The following is an 18,638-nucleotide window of genomic DNA, read 5'->3' as shown; positions in this document are numbered from 1 at the left end:
AGTAATATTAGGCAGCCTGATTTCCTGGCTGAAGTAATGGGTACTGAGACAAAATGCTGAAAATTCTTGAAAAACTAAGGAGAGCTACCTAATTAGGAAAATCCTAAGCTTGTTTCATCAAAATATATCTGCTGTTTGAGTAAATTGTTTTAAAATGCCGTACAAATAACAGAATATATGACAAGTTTTCATAAGAGCATATCTGTAGAGCAATAAGAATTATAAGATTGTCCTGATGCAGCAGGTAACTTAAAATTCTAACATTTCTTAAGTAGTGTTTTTCAAAATGGGTAAAATTGTATTTATTTTTTTTAATGAAACATAATGTTAATTTGAAGAACATTGCACTCACCTTGCAGTACTTCTGAAGTTTCTTTATTCTGGCATCTTTTCATGATTTCACATCCAATTAAAATTAGGTACTACCTTTGGAGAAGGAAAAGGGAAATATATTGTTCTATTTGAATCTTAGCTAAGCAGGTTACAATATAAATGCCGTCTACTGAGAGTGTGTCATTTCCCCTTCTGCTCTTTGAATGTTTTTTTTTTTCTGTGCCTTGTAGTTATGAAATTAAATACAATACACTACAGTATTACATCCTTTTTCTAAAATAAACAATACCTTAAAATCTTAAAACCAAAAAAATCCTCTGAAGGAGAAGAACCAGATTTTGAAGAGTAACATAAATCTTAAAAGATTAATTTTTACAATAAAATGATACAAAGGACACTTTAAAATGGTTTGTTCAAAGCATATTTAATTGTCAGAGTAGCCTCATAAGGTAAGTAGTATGCCCATTTTTACAGATGGACAAACAGAAGCATAGAATTTCAACAACTAGATTTGAGTATCCCAGTAACAAAGAAAACTTAGAATGGAGTACAGATGGGGTGGAGGGGATTGGTATTTTGATTGTTATTGTTTAACCTATATTTTAACTCTTGCCAGTTCTGCTTTTCTTTTAATGTGTGGATGATTAAATAAACAGTCATATATGATATCTCATATATTTGACTGTAAACTGATGAAGTGAGAAATAAAATGATTAATATAAAACATTTGTGCTTAGTGTAAATGGCTAAAAGGCAAACTCTTTTGTTGAATTCCAACATCAGCTGTTTCCTTAGGATTTCCAGCATCTCTTCAGCTTTGTATTGTGTCATTTTAACAATGTCATTATAGTTAAAGTGGTACAAACCCCCTAGAGCTAGGTGACTGAAATTTAACTCTATTCACTATAGTTTTATTTTAATTTTCTGGAAGTTCATTAGCATCCATCTCAAAAACTAGTTTTCAAATACTGCCTATGAGAGAGCAAATTAAAAAGATAACAGAAATGATTTAATAGAAGACATTTTTCCGGTTTATGCAAATGCAGCTGAGGAAATACTGCATTCTTCTGGGTTTCCCATGTTTTGCTGTATTACAGAAAAGATTTTAGAAAGTGATACAGGCTTCTCTCTTGTAAAAACATTTCTTAAGAGGGTGAATGTAGCTCCTAGAGAGGTAAATAATATACTACAATCTTCTTATTAGATTATAGTGAAGGAAGGAAGAAAACTGATCTTAAATTGCCCCAGAATAAGGTCACCATGCTTACCTAAGTTTTCAGTGTTTTCAGTAAATCATCATCAAGAATGGTGGCTCCTCAGAGATGTTTGTCTTGAACGCTAGGTAGCAGTTTTTTATATAAGGCTGGAAATGCTTTTTGTACTGAAAAAAACTGTTTCTAACCAGRCCTAATAGCTCTCTGGAAGTCTTACTTTTGAAGCTGTAATTCCCTGTCATTTAATTGTCATGCTTAATATTCAATAAGCATTCAATAGAATGTGTGCTTGTGTACTAACTGACTAGCACTGAAAATTTGATTGTCTCCAGAATATAGCACCAAGCCAACTAGCTGCTTCACCCTGGTGCTCCTGAAAGGTTTGCTTTCCCTTAGTGTATATGTTCTTTTAAAGGTTAAGTTTCACTGGTCTGCAGATGTTAATACTTCTGTTGTAGAAACTGTGTTGGGATGTGCTTTCCCAAAGTAAGAGAATTCATGGGAAATTTACCTTGATGACAAATTAATACTTGTGTTTTATTTAACCTATCAAACATAGGACTTGCAGAATGCTATTTATTTGGCCTGTTTTTAAATCTAAAATTTACTTTATTCATTGCTGCAGCATAAAACAAAATTCTCTAAGTTACAGATGGTTACCAAATTGACAATGCATTTACTGAAGCATAAATTTCCAACCCACTGAAACTCTACTTCCCACGTGCTCAAGAGATTCCTGGAAATAACACAAAGCGACAATATGCATGGGTATGCAGGCAAACATATGATGCGTACAGCATATGTTATACCTTACCTTCATCTTGAGCTGAAGGGAATTGATTTTAAAAAAAAAAAAAAAAAAAAAAAAACCCACGCTTTTAGCAAAAGATCTTTTGAGTTCAGTCAAAACTCTTTCTCACTTCCAATAGCGTGAAGTCTTAGACTGGCCTAAAGATGCAGCTCTTCAGATCTGTATTTTATATTAGGCATGCTGCACTGCTAGCCGCATACTCTGTAAACCTTTTTGTAGCTTTCACACAGCTACCTGTGGTAATAGGCAATAGTAGGACAAGGACTTTTTCCCCCTGATCATAACTACCACCCTTCCATTCTAAATAATGAAATTCTAGGTTTCTGACATTTTGCTTTAAACTATACAAGAATGTGTTTGTTCTCAAAACACAGTTTTATATTTATAAACATAGTGCATATAGAACGTAGATAGACATTGGACTCTAAATGAAAATATGCGGTTCCTAAAGCTAGTTTCCCTACATAAAGTCAAAATAGCATGCAAGTCCATTCACATAATCAATATATAAACTTGTCTGTGACTTAGCACATGAGAAATACACCCATGGTCTCATATATATATRTGTGTGTGTGTATAAAATGTGTGTATATATAAAATATATATATACATATGCACACATYGACAGTGGTACTTCAACATTACTGTGAACATGTGCTTCTGAGTTCTACACGCGGATTTTTTTTTTCCTCCTTCCACAGGAACATGGTTTAGAAATTTGGACTCTGTTGAAAATTCAGTGCTTAACCATCTGTTTTTAATGCTGTCTTGTTTTTTAATAGATATTGTTGGGTTGTTTTTCCAGTGATTAGTTTCTTATGCACATCATTTGGTATCAAGGCTGAAGTATAAGGACAGAAATGGAACGATTCAGATGCCTGAATACAGCTGCCTACCAACACTTCAGAAACCATAGGGTATCTCATCTTCCTTCCACCCCCTGCTCCAAAAGGGCATGGGTTTCTTGTATGTTCTATTTCAGATCTGCAAGATCTGTTCCTGCAACTCGGTACCACAGGGCATCTAATACGGCACTGGATACCTACATTTAGGGACCTATATTGTTTAAGTAGAAAACCATTTGACTTACTAATTCCAATGAAAACTTGTGTTCCGTTAATAAATTTTACTTTTTAAAATAAAGCTTCTACAACATCATCTCTATTGCATAATATAAAATGAAAGAAAATATCACAGAAAATATGAAAACAAAATTATAGCTTTTGTACCAGCTATATTTTTTGCAATCCTAAAGGAAATGAAAAATTTTCAAGCTCTGCAAGGTTAGCAGAACTAGAAAAGAATAGGGAAGATCTCAGACAGTCTACCATTTTCACCAGTAAAAGTCCAAATTTAGGGCTCAGTTTTGTACACAACTATTTCTGGGCAGCTTTCTTCAATGGCATTACAAAGTATAAACTCAGGCAGAGTTTGTCTTACATAATATTTAATAGAAGAGATGCACAAGCCAAAAAGAATACAACTTGACCTTTAGATATTTCATTAGTTCTATATGCAAGCTGAGGAAAATTTTGATTTGTTTGTCACTGAGAAGATATAAACCAGAATTCAAGGATGTCATTTTGACTCCATTTTTACAGCATAAACATCCTGCAGAAACTTTTACATCACTTCCCTACTGTCTGTGTGAGAAGAAAAATTTATGATCCAGCACTTTACTTCCAGTTACCTTACAGAGTGCTGTTACCTTGCAGAGCTGTTGTTGATCTTATCTGACTGCATGCTTCACAGAATGGTTGAGGTTGGAAGGGACCTCTGGAGATCATCTAGTCCAAACGCCCTGCTCGAGCAGCGTCACCTAGAGCACATTGCACAGGACCCTGTCCAGATGGCTTCTGAATATCTCCAAGGGAGGAGACTCCACAACCTCTCTGGGCAACCTGTTCTAGTGTTCAACCACCCTCACAGTAAAGAAGTTTTTTCTCATGTTCAAACAGAATTTCCTGTGTTTCAGTTTGTTCCCATTGCCTCTCATCCTATCACTGGGCACCACTGAGCAGAGTCTGGCCCCATCCTCTTTACACCCTCCCTTCAGATACTTATATACCTTGATAAGATCTCCCCTCAGTCTTCTGTTTTCCAGGCTGAACAGGCCCAGCTCTCTCAGGCTTTCCCCATAAGAGAGATGCTGCAGTCCCCTAACCGTCTTTGTAGCCCTTCGCTGGACTCTCTCCAGTAGTGCCATGTCTCTCTTGTACTGGGGAGCCCAGAACTGGATGCAGTACTCCAGATGTGGCCTCACGAGGGCTGAGTAGAGGGGGAGAATCACCTCCCTCGACCTGCTGGCAACACTCTTCCTRATGCAGCCCAGGATACCATTGGCCTTCTTGGCCACAAGGGCCCATTGCTGCCTCATGGTCAGTCTGTAGTCCACCAGGACCCCCAAGTCCTTTTCCGCAGAGCTGCTTTCCAGCAGGCCAGCCCCCAGCCAGTACTGGTGCATGGGGTTATTCCTCCCTAGGTGCAGGACTCTGCACTTCCCTTTATTGAACTTTGTGACGTTCCTCTCTGCCCATCTCTCCAGCCTGTCCAGACCTGAGCTTGTATCACTGTACTTTTTGCTCCCAGAAGAAATTCTGGGCAGAGCAAAGAAAAAGAAGAGTCGGAAAGAAGTAGAACACAAGAAAATTGGAAAAAGTTGCTCAGCATAGTTTCCATACGGTTATGGACAAAATGTGATCCTTTAGAGTGGCAAACTAAATCAAAGACCTTTTTTTTTTCTTTCACTTGAACTGAGAAGGAGAAGCATTAAAATTTGAGAAAATCTTCCCATTGTCCCAAAATATATAARCCAAATTCACTAACAGTTTCAACTGAAAGCTATTTTTTAGTTTAGAGTCATAGAGTTTTAGAAAAAGAGATACCATTTTTACTCTCTTTTTGTCTGGAAGCTCAGTAGTAATAGCACTCACCCAAGATGCAAGAGACCTAAATTCAGTTCTCAGGAGGCTAGAGAGTTATTCCCCATCAAAATCCTTTGTCCAAATCCCCATTCTGAATCAGGTGGAGAGTGGATTTTTATGTGTATCTTCTACTACCCAGCCAAAGAAGCTGGAAGTAATTTGAAATGGTTTTTTCTGAAGTCTTATGGCTGGAGCCAGCAAATATATTTGTATAAAATATTTATATAATCCCCGAGCCAGAGAGAGAATATAAGTCACTACCTTGGTGGCTGGAACACTCACCTGGGAAAATAGGGCATGTAGTTATCAGTCTCCTTTCCAAGTCTTAAAGATTTATGCAGGGTGGAATAGCTCTGTATAAGAGAATAAAAAAAGCATGCCTCAACAGCCCACCTAGGGCATTTTTTTCTGGAAGTAGTTAATGTGAGCTCTGCCTGTGTGCAGGCAGTGGTCTGAACTGAGGCTGGCTCTCCTACAGTCTGGGAAATAGCTCTAATAAGTAAGCTGTTGGATAGAAAGGAAATGCCATCATTACCAATTTTATTAATCTAGTCCTTTATTTTCTTTTCTTACAGGTGCCCAAAATACATTTTTCATTCAGGTTCACATGGAAAGCTTGAGTTGACCTGGTTTCTTTTCATTTGTTGAGGATTTTTTTTCTTTYATTTGGTTTTATCCAAAACAATTTTTTGGCCCTTGAATTGACTTACTTGCACATTACTACTTTCAAATAGTTTTAGCTTTTGAAAAGAAAGGCCTCAAGCTCACCTGGTTTTTATGGCACCACATAAAAATTTCAAATTCAGATAAATATTGTCAAGGTTCACAAAGAACCTGTGTTCTTTTTGTCTCCAGTGGTTTTAAAATATTTTTACTGGGGAAATGGAGAAAGAATGAAGAGAGTAGGTCTTTTGGTCAGGAACAGCACAACAGTGAAGTGACTAATTGCCCTTTTCCCTTGCACAATTTGTACTACCATTAGGAAGATACAGAAAAGGAGAGAAAAACAATAATGGTAAAAAAAGCATCTTATATCTCTCTAATAATTCCTTTTAGAAATATGGTCCAGTTGTTTCTTGATAGCAAATAATAAGTGGCGATAAGAAGAGACACCTTGTGTTGGAATAGACATGATATAACTTTAATACTTCATAGTCAAGGAGAAGGCAAGCATCCAGTCTCTCTGGAATTGCCACTCTTTTGGATCATCTGGCAGAAAGTGCTATATGAGCAGCACAGCTGGGTCTTTTGTTCTCAGGAGAATCAAGCGAAATACCCCTGTGCCAGACTCAGCTGGCTTAAAACAGTGCATGCCCAGAGTTGTCTCCCAGTTGCCCACAAAATGCTTTTTTTAATCTATCTTGCACTAACTGGAATTAGTTCAGCATTTCAGATGGATTAATAAGTATTTTAATAGTATTCAAAACATAGGACAGTCCCAAAGAAATACATAGATATCTTGAAGGCTACCATCAGAAACATCAGACTGTCAACAATACTGAATGCTAATTATTTTAGTACTGTGTTAAACTACAATAATTATAATTTCTCTTTCATTATTATAACACAGAGAATTTTTTCAGCACCCATTTCCATGCAGTGATACACAAATTAGAAGGCTTACTAAAAATAAGCACTAATATTGCAACATAAAAAAAAAAAAGGAATACCTTTTCCTATTTGAATAGTTGATGCACATCCTTAGGCCCCAGTCTTGCAAATATGTGCACAAGTTTTTAATTTGTTACTGGTGAGTAGTGCTACTGAAAATTAAGAGAAAATCCAGCTCAAAAAGTCAGAGAAAAGCCTATCAAGTACTCACCTAACTTAGCTCTCTTTTTTTATTGGGATAAGTAGATCTTCTATTCTAAAAGACTCTCACTAGTAGTCTTGTGGTAGCACAATATTTATATTGCCCCTCTTCATAATTATTTTGACTGGTAGACATGCAATCCTCAAGGCGATAAGAAGTGCATCTAACAAACATGCTATATAAATGTTTGGAAGGGTTTATTAATCCAGTCAGTTCAATAACTGAGAGATTGTTCAGGATATACTTCAGCAGTTGCAAAATCTTGATTCGTGCAGTGGTGAAATGTCTATGTGCACCAAATGGGAAATAAAAATTGTGAATAGCTATATGTTTAAAAAACAATTCACAAATGGGAAAAAAATAAAGGAAATACTCCTCACCATTTGGTGAAGACATCATAGAGAATGAAAATAGGGGAAAAAGTCAATCACAAAGAGTAAGATAAGCTAGTAGCTGTATCTTAAAAATCAAAAGAGGAAGCCACCACTTACACTAACTAAAGTTTCCCAGTTTCTTGGAAAAAAAAAACTAAAAAAGGTAAAAACATACACTTGGATGGTTGTAAAACCACAAGCCCCCATACTGTCATTCTTCTAATGTTTTTATCTATCTGGTTTACGACAAATTATAAATATCCAATGTCCACAGAATTTCAAATAATTTTAGTTTTGTTCACTAAGATTGAAAAATCATAGTATTTTGTTAGAACTTAAGGGACCTGAAGCTACATTAAATTTTCTAGATTAAAAAGCGAATGATTTGGGTGGGGGGGAGGGAAAGGGGGAGGGAGGAAAGGGGGGAGCCCCTGGGAGTACATATGTAACATTTCTTGTCATAACTTGCTGTATGAGATGCCTCTTTGAATGGAACTGTGGACTTCCAGGTCAGCTGAAAGATATTGACAACCGTTAAATTGGACTGACAAGCATTGCCTTAAGACAGTGGCAGAATTTTGCACTTTGTATCATAAAGGCAGAAGGAGCTTCTACACTATCATTCCCAAGATTTGACAATATGTTTGCATACTGGGTAAATAAAGTTAATTAAGAAAGAGAAACTGAGTTATCTTCCTCTAAAACTAAATTTTCTGCATCATCTTCATAACCAGTGTTATCAGTGGGAGATCATCTCTCAGCATGAATGGTATCAAAGTCGGTTGTACAGTATAAACAGTATACCAACACTGCCTTCGATTTAAAATGTAAAAGAATATATTTAAAATATTAGTACAAATAGATCTTCCGTTTTGGTAGTAATGCTGAAGTATCTTTTTCAAGAGTTATGTTTCTCCTCTCTACCTCAAACATTAAAAGCTGATCATCTATCTAAATGGCCAGTCCTCACAGTTTAGGAAAAAATGGCTCAGTTGATTTTTTATTTGCACAGTTGATTTATCATGACAGTTTCCAGTAGTCTGTTGTGAGAGTAGGCCATTAATGCATATATCAGCCAGGGCATAGAAACATACACCCAACTTTTACCATTATTTAAGACTAGTGCCACTGAAAAATGCAAATAGATTTGTAGTACAGATTGACTTTTGAATTGAATTTTCAGTTTTGAAATTGTGAGTAAAACTTTTGAACTAAAGGTTAAGCTAAAAGCATATGTCAGGTTTTGTCTGGGATAGAGATAGATGTTCATCTGCTATTTACCATGATCTTATTCCATCTGCTCAGTGCTCTGGGATGTGGCCAGTTAGAAAAGGGTCTAGAGAGTATATATTTAAAATGAATCTTCAGATGTAGGTGCAAATATGCGACTTAGCATCTCTTCCTGTGTTCATAGCATGTTACTGAAGCTGACCAAACATTTCCAAACAATGTTTTTCTTCTGAGAGTCTGGTACACTGGAAATGGCAAAGCCTATGAGGAAATTAGCAACTTAAATGAATACTTTCTAAACATCTTTTGGGGGAAATTTATATGTGCTTACTGTTGAAATCTAATTATACTTTGAAATGTCAGGTTGAAATTGATAGTGTCAAAACTTTTYATTCCACAAAACTTTGTAAATTAAAGTATGTGCTGAAATCTGGGATATATGTTTAGGAAATTATTTTGGGAAATCCATGCAGAGTATTGTAGATTCTTCTGAAATTTCTATATTCAGAGCACATATTCTCTATTAAAGTTTAGCATCAGAAACAACAAAGCAAAAATGTGGRAACTGCAGTGTTGCTTGCCTGAGACTACAGAATTCTTTCACAGATAGATTCTGTTACATTACAAATCAGCAGCTGCTATCAGCACGCTGTGCAACCTAATCAGTTGTAGGACATGATGGTAGATGAGGCTACTGTGTTGCTGCAAATAATAATGTATTCATTCTGCATGTTAAATGTATAGACTCCATTAAAAACCTGAAATCCACATCTGTGTTTCCTTGTATGATGCATATTATACTGAATAGGTTTCAAACTAGATTACACAACTAAAATTAAACTGTAAGATAATTCAGAGATGGAAACAAGTGAAGGCGGCAACTACCTTTGTAAGCAATATGTTTTTGATCTGAATATAAATATGTCCATTGAGTGTAATGAATTTTCTGCACATTAGTTTCCTATATGAGCTTCAGGCTTTGATTTTGACCAGAAAGCTTTAGTACCCATATCCCTGAGACGCTGATTTTCTCCCATTAATAACTATAACAGCAGTGTGGAAGCTGCGAAAACTATCAATCCCCAGGCTTCACAGAGGAAAAGAACTATTAGGTGTGCTCTTTCAAAGAAATGGATTGTTCTCTCATATGTTATTCTGAAATTTTACAAAGAATTTGGTTATGTGAAATTGTATTTCTAGAGTTTTCTGATTCATAAAACCATGCCTTCTGTTTTACTTTATCTTAATCTAAAACAAATGGTTTGCAGAACTGTCATGAAATATGCAATGATAAGCAATAAGAACCTATTGCTTATCCACTTATTCAACACAGAACTTGCCAGCTACTGAGTAAGAGTATATGTGCAAAAATGCCTCTTGACTGTTAGCCATGGTCAGCATTTAGATGCACTATTTCCTAAGGTTGTGGTTGGTTTTAATCAATACATACCTCTCAGTTCACTGCACGTTGATATTGACTTCACCTGAAGTCACCTGGTAACTGCTTAATGCTTTGTATTTTTGCCCTTTATTGACATTTTTGTTATCTCCACCAAAAGCAGTCTGTTATTTATGTGTAGAAACTATATTCATCATTTTTCATCTTTCATTAAATTCTTTTATTGTTTGCACTTCACTCAGTAAGGTGAAGGCCTGCAGCTTACCTTCTTTTCTTTTATTTACCCCCATCATATGATTAAGTTGTGAAGAATTTTGTCCTGCAGACCACTTATCTGGTATTATCTAACAAAGCAGAAATGATAGTAGATTCTCTCATTCAATTTAGCTGATATTTTACTTTATGGAAACCAGAACTATTTTACACTACGGAAACAAGAACATTCAGAGTCAAATCCATAACTAGATTCATTTGAATCTAGTGAAAATACATCAGGTGTGAATTAGGCTTTTCAAACTCTCCCAGGGTCCTTAAGAAAATATGTAAAATATCTTTGTCCTAAACTGAACATAATGCTGAATTCTATTTGCAGATTGCCTTGATTATATTCTAGCTCATTGTCTATGCTCATTCACAGTGATTTCACTACAATGTCTATAGTCATTCTCCAGTTGTTTATGATTGAAATGAACAAAAATTTTACCAAATATTCATATTTCATTCATACTCACTTTTACCAAATGTAACCAAAGCAGTCAAAACCTGTTCCTGTTTACATCTTTTAGCCTCGTTATTCTAAGAAAATCAGGTTTGACTGGTCATTTTATTTTTACACGTGTTTGTTTTCACAGCCTTCCCTCACAGTTTAGCCCAGGGGTGAATGTCACCTGAAACAGAGTGTCTACAGTCTTAAATATATTAAATTCCTATAGGTTTATTGAAAATAGGCAGTTAGATAGAGAAGAGAGTTTCTATTATTCATGTAGTTTACAGAAAGTCTGTAGTAGTGGCTAAATTTGTATAAGGCAGCAAAGAATCTACAAGGCAGGGTGCTGCTGTGAACCAACAGTTCTCCAACTGCTGTGCTACTTTTCTCCAACAATGGAGGAAAGCTTTATTTTTAAGTTATAAGAGATCAAAAATCTTATCACAAGAAGGGAATCTATAGGAAAGCGGGCTTCCTGTGGGTCCACAGTTTGTAGAACAGCTTATCATTTAGTTGTGTTTTTCTTCTGGAATGAATTTCTATCTAAAGCAATCAAAGTATGCATTAGAGTCATTATCAGTTCTGTTACTCTCGTTGTTTCTGATTTTCAAATCTTCAGAATGATATCTTTTGTTCTATAATAAATTAATTGCATCTTGAATCTTCTGTCATTGGCAGATGGGTTTCTTTGTTTAACTATAAATATGAAAATGCTGAATTATTTGTGTTCTTGTTGCTTGTATGATAATTATGTTTTCTTGTGAATAAATGAATTACTTTCATATTATGATAACCTTCTTTCCCTTAAAACCTGCATGAAAACCAGACTGAACTATTTATGTTTCTGGAAACATACGTGTATAGGTAAATATAACCTGCTTTTAGTCTATAGAAACATTCTCTTCAAATCTTTTCTGTATCTTTTTGTTATTGGTAATGCTGGTCAGAGCACTGCTAACGCAGCTACAGGAAGTAACATTTTTCCAGAACAACAGCTTATGCAGGACACTCTACAGTAATTCTACAGTAATTAATTCTACATTATTAATATGTATAAAAACAGGARGGGACTGGAAATGAGGATTAGGCCCACATTATGCTATGCACTATATAAAACGCTTGTTCAGAACTTCTGTCTATTCAAGAATAATCAATAGTCTTTTCTGGTGTTGCCAGTTTGTTGCATCCAGTCAATGAATAGGTTGCCTGAATTCTCCATCAATTTCACACACAGAATCTTGCTATGGGAAGAAGGAAACACATCTGATGTGCAAAGCCAAGAATTTATTATTAGTCTAACTGAAGTCTTAGCACTCTAATAAAAAAAAAACAGTAGTCGAGTTATAGTGATGCTAATAATTATAGTTCAAATTATATACAGTTAAAATTAATATACACAAATGTTGTAGTATCTACCACTTTCTCTGATATTAGCTCACTTTCCCTCTAGGTCCTAAGGCCAGTGGCTTCAGCTGGGGAGTTGGCACAGAGTATAAAAAGTCATAAGTGTCCTGAGACCTTTGCTGGGATGACTGTGATGTTAATGTTGATGGTTTCTTCCTTATCACTGTAGGTTCTGCTTGGGGTCTTTTGTATGTATTTACTAACATGTTCTATACCTTGCTCTTCATTGGTCTGAAACCCCATGTTACAACCAAATTTACTTGTTTTACATATATTGGACACTTGTTTTTTTCCTCTTTGTTATCCCTAAATCTGTTTTTGCCCAGCTGCATTCTTCTGATGACCAGTTATTGACCACTAGTGAGTTGCTTATAGCCCTGGGGTCTCCAATATCATCCTGTGATTGTATTTTCAAGGTTTCTGCTGTCATCCCATGCCTGTTGTCTATGTTGCATTTTATTCTAGGGACATAGTTCATTCTGCACAGAGTAACTATTTGTTATTACTTTTTCTTACAGAAATATATATGTGTGTAACAATAAGCATTTAACTACATAACTACATAAAGCTAAGCAAAAGCTAAAACAAATAGGTAAAAGTCACTTGATCTTTCCACAGTTGTTCTTATACAGCTAAACAAAATGGAACAGGCAGGAACTGAAAAGGAAGTGGAAATGCATTTATTATCAATATTTCTACTTGGTCATATAAAGTGCGATCCATAGCAGTTAACATAACTTTGAGGTTGAAAGAAACCCAACAGTAGATTGGCTTGGGGGAAAGAACATTCTAAGCCCACAGTCTCTGGAATCAGTAGAATGTTTGAAAAGAGAAGGACATGGTGTTGGCATGGCCACACTGCTTAACCCATATTTGTCAAAGCCACTGTAATTATTCAGCCAAAGGCAAAGGTCACAGGAAGAATGTTAATGTATAAGAAGCAAAATTGTTCCATCTTCTTCTCAGCTTGAAGGCCAGGGGTTTCTAGATAAATTAAGAGTGCAATTTGACTAGAGGAACTCATTCCCTCTTACCTTAGCATCAGCAAAATCTCATAGTGGTATATGTTAGTTCTCATGTTCTACATGGGAATTGCAGATTATTTTGTTTATTTTCTTTTTTCTGCTCACATGATAAAATATCTGGATATGAAAGAAAGGGTTGCTTACTTGAGGTGTTACTCTTGAATGCATGTTTCAAAATCGCTACTCAATAGTTGAGATCAATACCATCTGACAATAGGTATTAGAATACAAATTAGTGCTGCAGACAATAGTTTTAAAGAGAGATCATTAGACTACAATGTTTTTAACATATTTATAAAAATAAGGTTGAAGGAACACTGATTCATAGTTTTCATTTGGTAAAACTGGAAGACTAACAAAATTATGWTTACCACTGGAATGTTGCAAGGCTTCTGTTAAATTGAGATTTAATACATGTTAAAACCATGAACTCTCTGCTCTCATCATCACTATTACCTCTGAAAATTGTTATTGTTAGCATAGGGTTTCGAGCTTTTGAATCAAAGACTGAATTACCTGTTGCCACTAAAGATTGTTCACTGCACCTAAGGGTTGGAAATTTGCTCTTGCAGATGGCATGCAGTGAAGTGGGGGAATTTTTTGGTTGTTGTTAATCTTTCTGCATCTTCAAATTCTTTTAACTTGCTTACAAATATGGATCAATGAAGCTTCCCAAATTAAACAGTGTGTATTCATTTCTTAAATTAGCAGCCTAAAAAATTACTACAGAACAAAATATTTATTGGTATTTCTCCTCTTCTTCCTGACACCTAAAATAATTTGCCTGGCCAGCTGGCAAATACAGACTTCAAAACAAAGGTCATCTACTAAATATATGTCACTATGCCACACGACATATGCTGATTCTTTGACTTCTAAGGGGAGCTATGAAGCATATCTAGTGGAATCTAGATATCTACGATCTACTTCCAATGGCCAATGGTCAAAGCAAAGTGCTGCAATCCTTTCAGTTCTCAGTTCAGGAAAGGCTGAGGTGCATCTGTATTTGAAAAGAGGCAAACAGGTGTTAGTGATTTTAAAAAYGGGGTTCTTTTTGCTTTAGTCAGATTCCATATTATGATTAAGAATGATGTGGACAGAGTTATTTTCTTTAAGTGATGGTTCCAGACATATTAAAAACTCCATTTTTCTTATGTTAAAAGGACGGATGTTATTGCCTGTGCTTTGCCAGATAATAATTTAGGAAATTATTATGAAGTCTGCTTAAATTCTGTTTGCAGCTTAAATTAAATTTATTATTTTTTCTTTAATTTTCTAAAGTGTATGCATAGTGTTGTAAAATCATCCATATAGAATTTCACACATAGGTTATATATCCATCTTTTCAGATAAATGGTTTGTAAATGAAAGGCATTAGAGATTTCAAGGGTGTTTAAGCTACGTTTCCATTCTCTTCTTGGACTTATTGTATGCTTCTTCTATTGATCTGTACCGTTAATGCACAGATATGGTAAATTTATATTCTCAGACTGATCGTGCTGTGTAGTTTGTTGACTTTAACCTGAATGTGGATGAGGGGAATGATTCTTTGAGCAGAAGAAACTGCTATTTGGAACACAAAGGTCTTTCCAAGGAAAAAGTCCTAGGGAATGTTTCTCTTAGATTATAGATTTTATTTTATGTATAACTTTGAGGTATCAATAAAGATAAGACCAAGAGGAGCCTCCCTGCTTTACAGGAATACAAATTCTCAGTTGGTATAAACAGGTCTAACTCCTTCAATTTCAATGGACTTTTACACTACTTCATAGTGTCTATGTGTCTAGTTTCTGCTTGGAGGAAAGGCTTTTGACAGCAGCCTTTGAGTTAAATAATCCAGTAAGCTATCCAAGTAGCATCCTCAAAATAAAAATGTACGGATGTTCTTGCTGCAGCAGAGAAACAGAATAACAAGGCTGTCTGTGTTCACACCTTGCTGAGGATACTAATTGAAAAGCAAAAATCAAAACAATCGAAAGCAAAGCAAAACCAATTAAAAAAGAATGTAGCAATAGTGAAGTTTACAACTTGGAAATTATCTTATTCGTCTCCCAGAAATTTCATTGGAAGTGCTTCTTTTGTAATTGACTCATGAAGATATCTTTCAGTGTTTAGTGGTAATATTTCACTTCATAGAGAATTTGCTGAAAATAAGGTAGCATAGAATTTTAGCTGTCTGTGTTGTCTGGTCAGATTTTCTTCTTTGTGTATTGCAAATATAATCTGTGAAATCTGCAAGTAATGGTTGCAATCTGAAAGAGAGCTTACTGAAAGACAGCCCTTTCATATGCTGTGCAATTCTCCATGCATACAGTTACATAAGGGACAGTACCTGTAAAGGACACTTTTTTTGTCATTGATACTGTTCTATGATCTGCCTGAACTCCATGAAGGTACTTCATTCTGCCCACATAAAAATCAAAGGAGACCTTGAAATGATAATGAAACAAGAGGGAAAAAGTGCCCACTGCAATGTATTGGCAAAAGGAAAGTCTTATCTTAAAACTATTGGGTCAAAAGCAATAAAATCAACCATCTAGTGCATTACACTACTATCTATTACCTTGAGATTCTCAGTTAATTCTGGGAAAAAATGAGGCTTCTGATTTTTTTTTTTCTATTGTTCCTAAAGTGTTTTGCTATTTTTGAATATTTRTGGCTTGATGTCTTTTTGGCTGTCATAGTTAATAAGACTTGTGGCTTATTACTACTGATATAACAATTTTATTTTCACAATAGGATAAATTAACTTAAAGAGATTCAAGACCAAGGCTGAAGGAACGTTCCATACTAAAAGATTCCAGGTATCCCATAAGAACATGAGTGTCTCTGAACATTGAGGCTCTAGCTGACCTTTGGCTGGATGAGTGTTTTTAGTGGCTATCATCTCACCACTATTTTTGTCTAAAGGATGACACTTTATAAAAGAAAAATGTCTTTCACTTTAAAATCTGATATCAATATTACATTTTTTTTGCAGAAGTTTATTTTACCAACTATTGATATAGCTATCAAGTTACTAAGAGGATTAGGAAAGGAAAAAATAGGTATGGCATAGAAAACAATTATCCAATAAGCAGGAGTCAATCTCATATCTTACATTTGCCCTTTAAATGATTATGAAACTTTTTTCTAAGATAATTTCTTGCTCACATCCCAGTTTCTAGTAGACTGCAGATAAGCTTCTAGTGCTTTAAAAAACATTTTCCTTTTAGCAAACAGATGAAATAACTGTAATATATTTGCATTTTTTCCAATTATACCATTCCCTTTATACCTGCTCTTACTAGTCTCACAATAGCATTGATAAACAGCAGTGCAGTGTGGGATATGTGTGATATTGTATAATGATTGCACTCCCACACAAGTAATTTTAGGGTGTGCAGAACTTGTTTTCTTTATAATTTCTTATAAATCAACATTGTAATCAGTTTTGTATGAGAGACAAAAGTAGACATGATCCTGCTTATTGTACTGCTTGTTAAATTTATACAGTGATTTATTTTAACAAAAATTACACAAATGTAATTTAATGCAATGGTAGAGCTTGACTTTAACATCATTATTGAATATATACCCTCATGTCAATAAGATTCTTCTGGCCAAAAAGAAAATAGGAGCAGGCTTTGTGGACAGTGTGTATTTGRGGTTTGTATTTCAGACCCCAAAATATTATTAATTTCCTTTACCTGAATTCCCTTTTGAAAGAAACTGGAGAATATATATGATCTAATATTTGGATCTCTCCTTTTACAGAAAAACTGGAAAATGTTTAGTAAGTTCACTTGGGATGAGGTATGTCTTCTGAATTGCAACCAAGAAACCATATTCCATATAGCTGTAGCATGGTCTTTCATGGAGAGCTTGCCTATCCTAGGATCCTGCCAAACCTACTTCTATGACCTCTGTTTCCAGGGATGGGAATGTTTATGGTCAGAAATGCATTAACTCTTATCACATTCATAGGAAAAAGGAAACAGATATTATCCCTACTTCACAGAGAATATGAGTCATAAAGAGATGAAGACCTAGATACTTAATGCCAAACTTATATTGAAATCAATGGGAATTAATCACCCAAATATGTTCAGCATCTGACCTAAGTGACTTGCAGAACAAGGAAAAGAAGTCTGTGGTATATCCAAAGTATCTCAAATTCTAGGTTAACAACCTGACAGCTAGACCATCCATAGTACGACAGATAAAATTTTTCATACGCAGATATCCTGTACAATCATTATATATATTTTATTTGCCTAGGATGATACTTCTTCTCTTAAGTCTCTATTAACACATGATCTCTGTAAGACAATGCGTATTTTGGTGTGTTTAATCACTAATAATGGAATTCATTACCACTAAAAAGCATTATTTCATTTTATTATTTCCTTGTGGCACATGGTTGTAGTATCAAATACTTTAGTTTTGTTCATTTGTTTTTAAGATACACTTAAAAAAAAAAAAAACAAAACCCAARACTTTTTAGCATGGTGAAACCACTGTTTGCTCCCAGCAAGAGGTGCCAGGTTAACTGTCTCTTTCCAGGTGCTAGTAGCAAAAATATGGCCTTGTGTAACTAATAGCAAACAGAAAAGAAATTACTTCTCCGAGGCAGAATTGAGAGAAAGCAAATTCAAAGAAATAAGATTTTGGTAGCTCTAATCTTCAGATGCTAAGTCATGCTTCTATATTCATGTCTTAATCAGAATCAGTTTTCAGAGGCAAACAAACAGCTCAGTTGCCTGAGGTATCCATGTGGCAAAGTTAGGTCATCTAATATGCCATTAGGGAGAATATAAATTCTGGTTTTAATACTTACATGAAGAATATACATATAGCTCTCTGTATATTAATGACAGTCATTCTCTCCTCTTTAAATTTTCTTTCAGGCCTTTTGCAGATGCCAATCACCCCTAGCATCTCTTGTGGAAGCTGCAGTTGGTCAGCTCTTAAGAAACACCAGTTTTCTTACCATTGTATTAGTTAGTCTCCTGTCTGTGTTTATTTCATGCTCTGTACACATTTCATGCCCTCTGATCTGTCATAACAGCTGATAAAATTTGATGCTTCCCTAATCAGACCTCACAATAAATTACTTGTGCTTAGTTTTTCTTTTCTACCTACAAAGCTCTTATAAAAGTTTTGCACATATTTTTAGTTTAGTTTACTATCAGAAAAAAACATAACAATCTTTTGTTTGCTTGACTGAGCTGGAATCAGATAGAGCGAGGAACATGGTGCATAGAAAGAGAGGAAGAACAAGAACAATATTTAACCAAAGTGATAAATGCAAATCACAGAATCACAGAATCGCTGAGGTTGGAAGGGACCTCTGGAGATCATCTAGTCCAACCCCCCTGCTCAAGCAGGGTCACCTAGAGCACATTGCACAGGATTGCATCCAG

The sequence above is a fragment of the Apteryx rowi genome, unplaced genomic scaffold (assembly GCF_003343035.1).
Source record: "Apteryx rowi isolate R43461 unplaced genomic scaffold, aptRow1 scaffold_59, whole genome shotgun sequence".
Taxonomy (NCBI): Eukaryota; Metazoa; Chordata; class Aves; order Apterygiformes; family Apterygidae; genus Apteryx; species Apteryx rowi.
The sequence above is the reverse complement of the archived record's forward strand: the minus strand, read 5'-3'. Positions refer to the sequence as shown.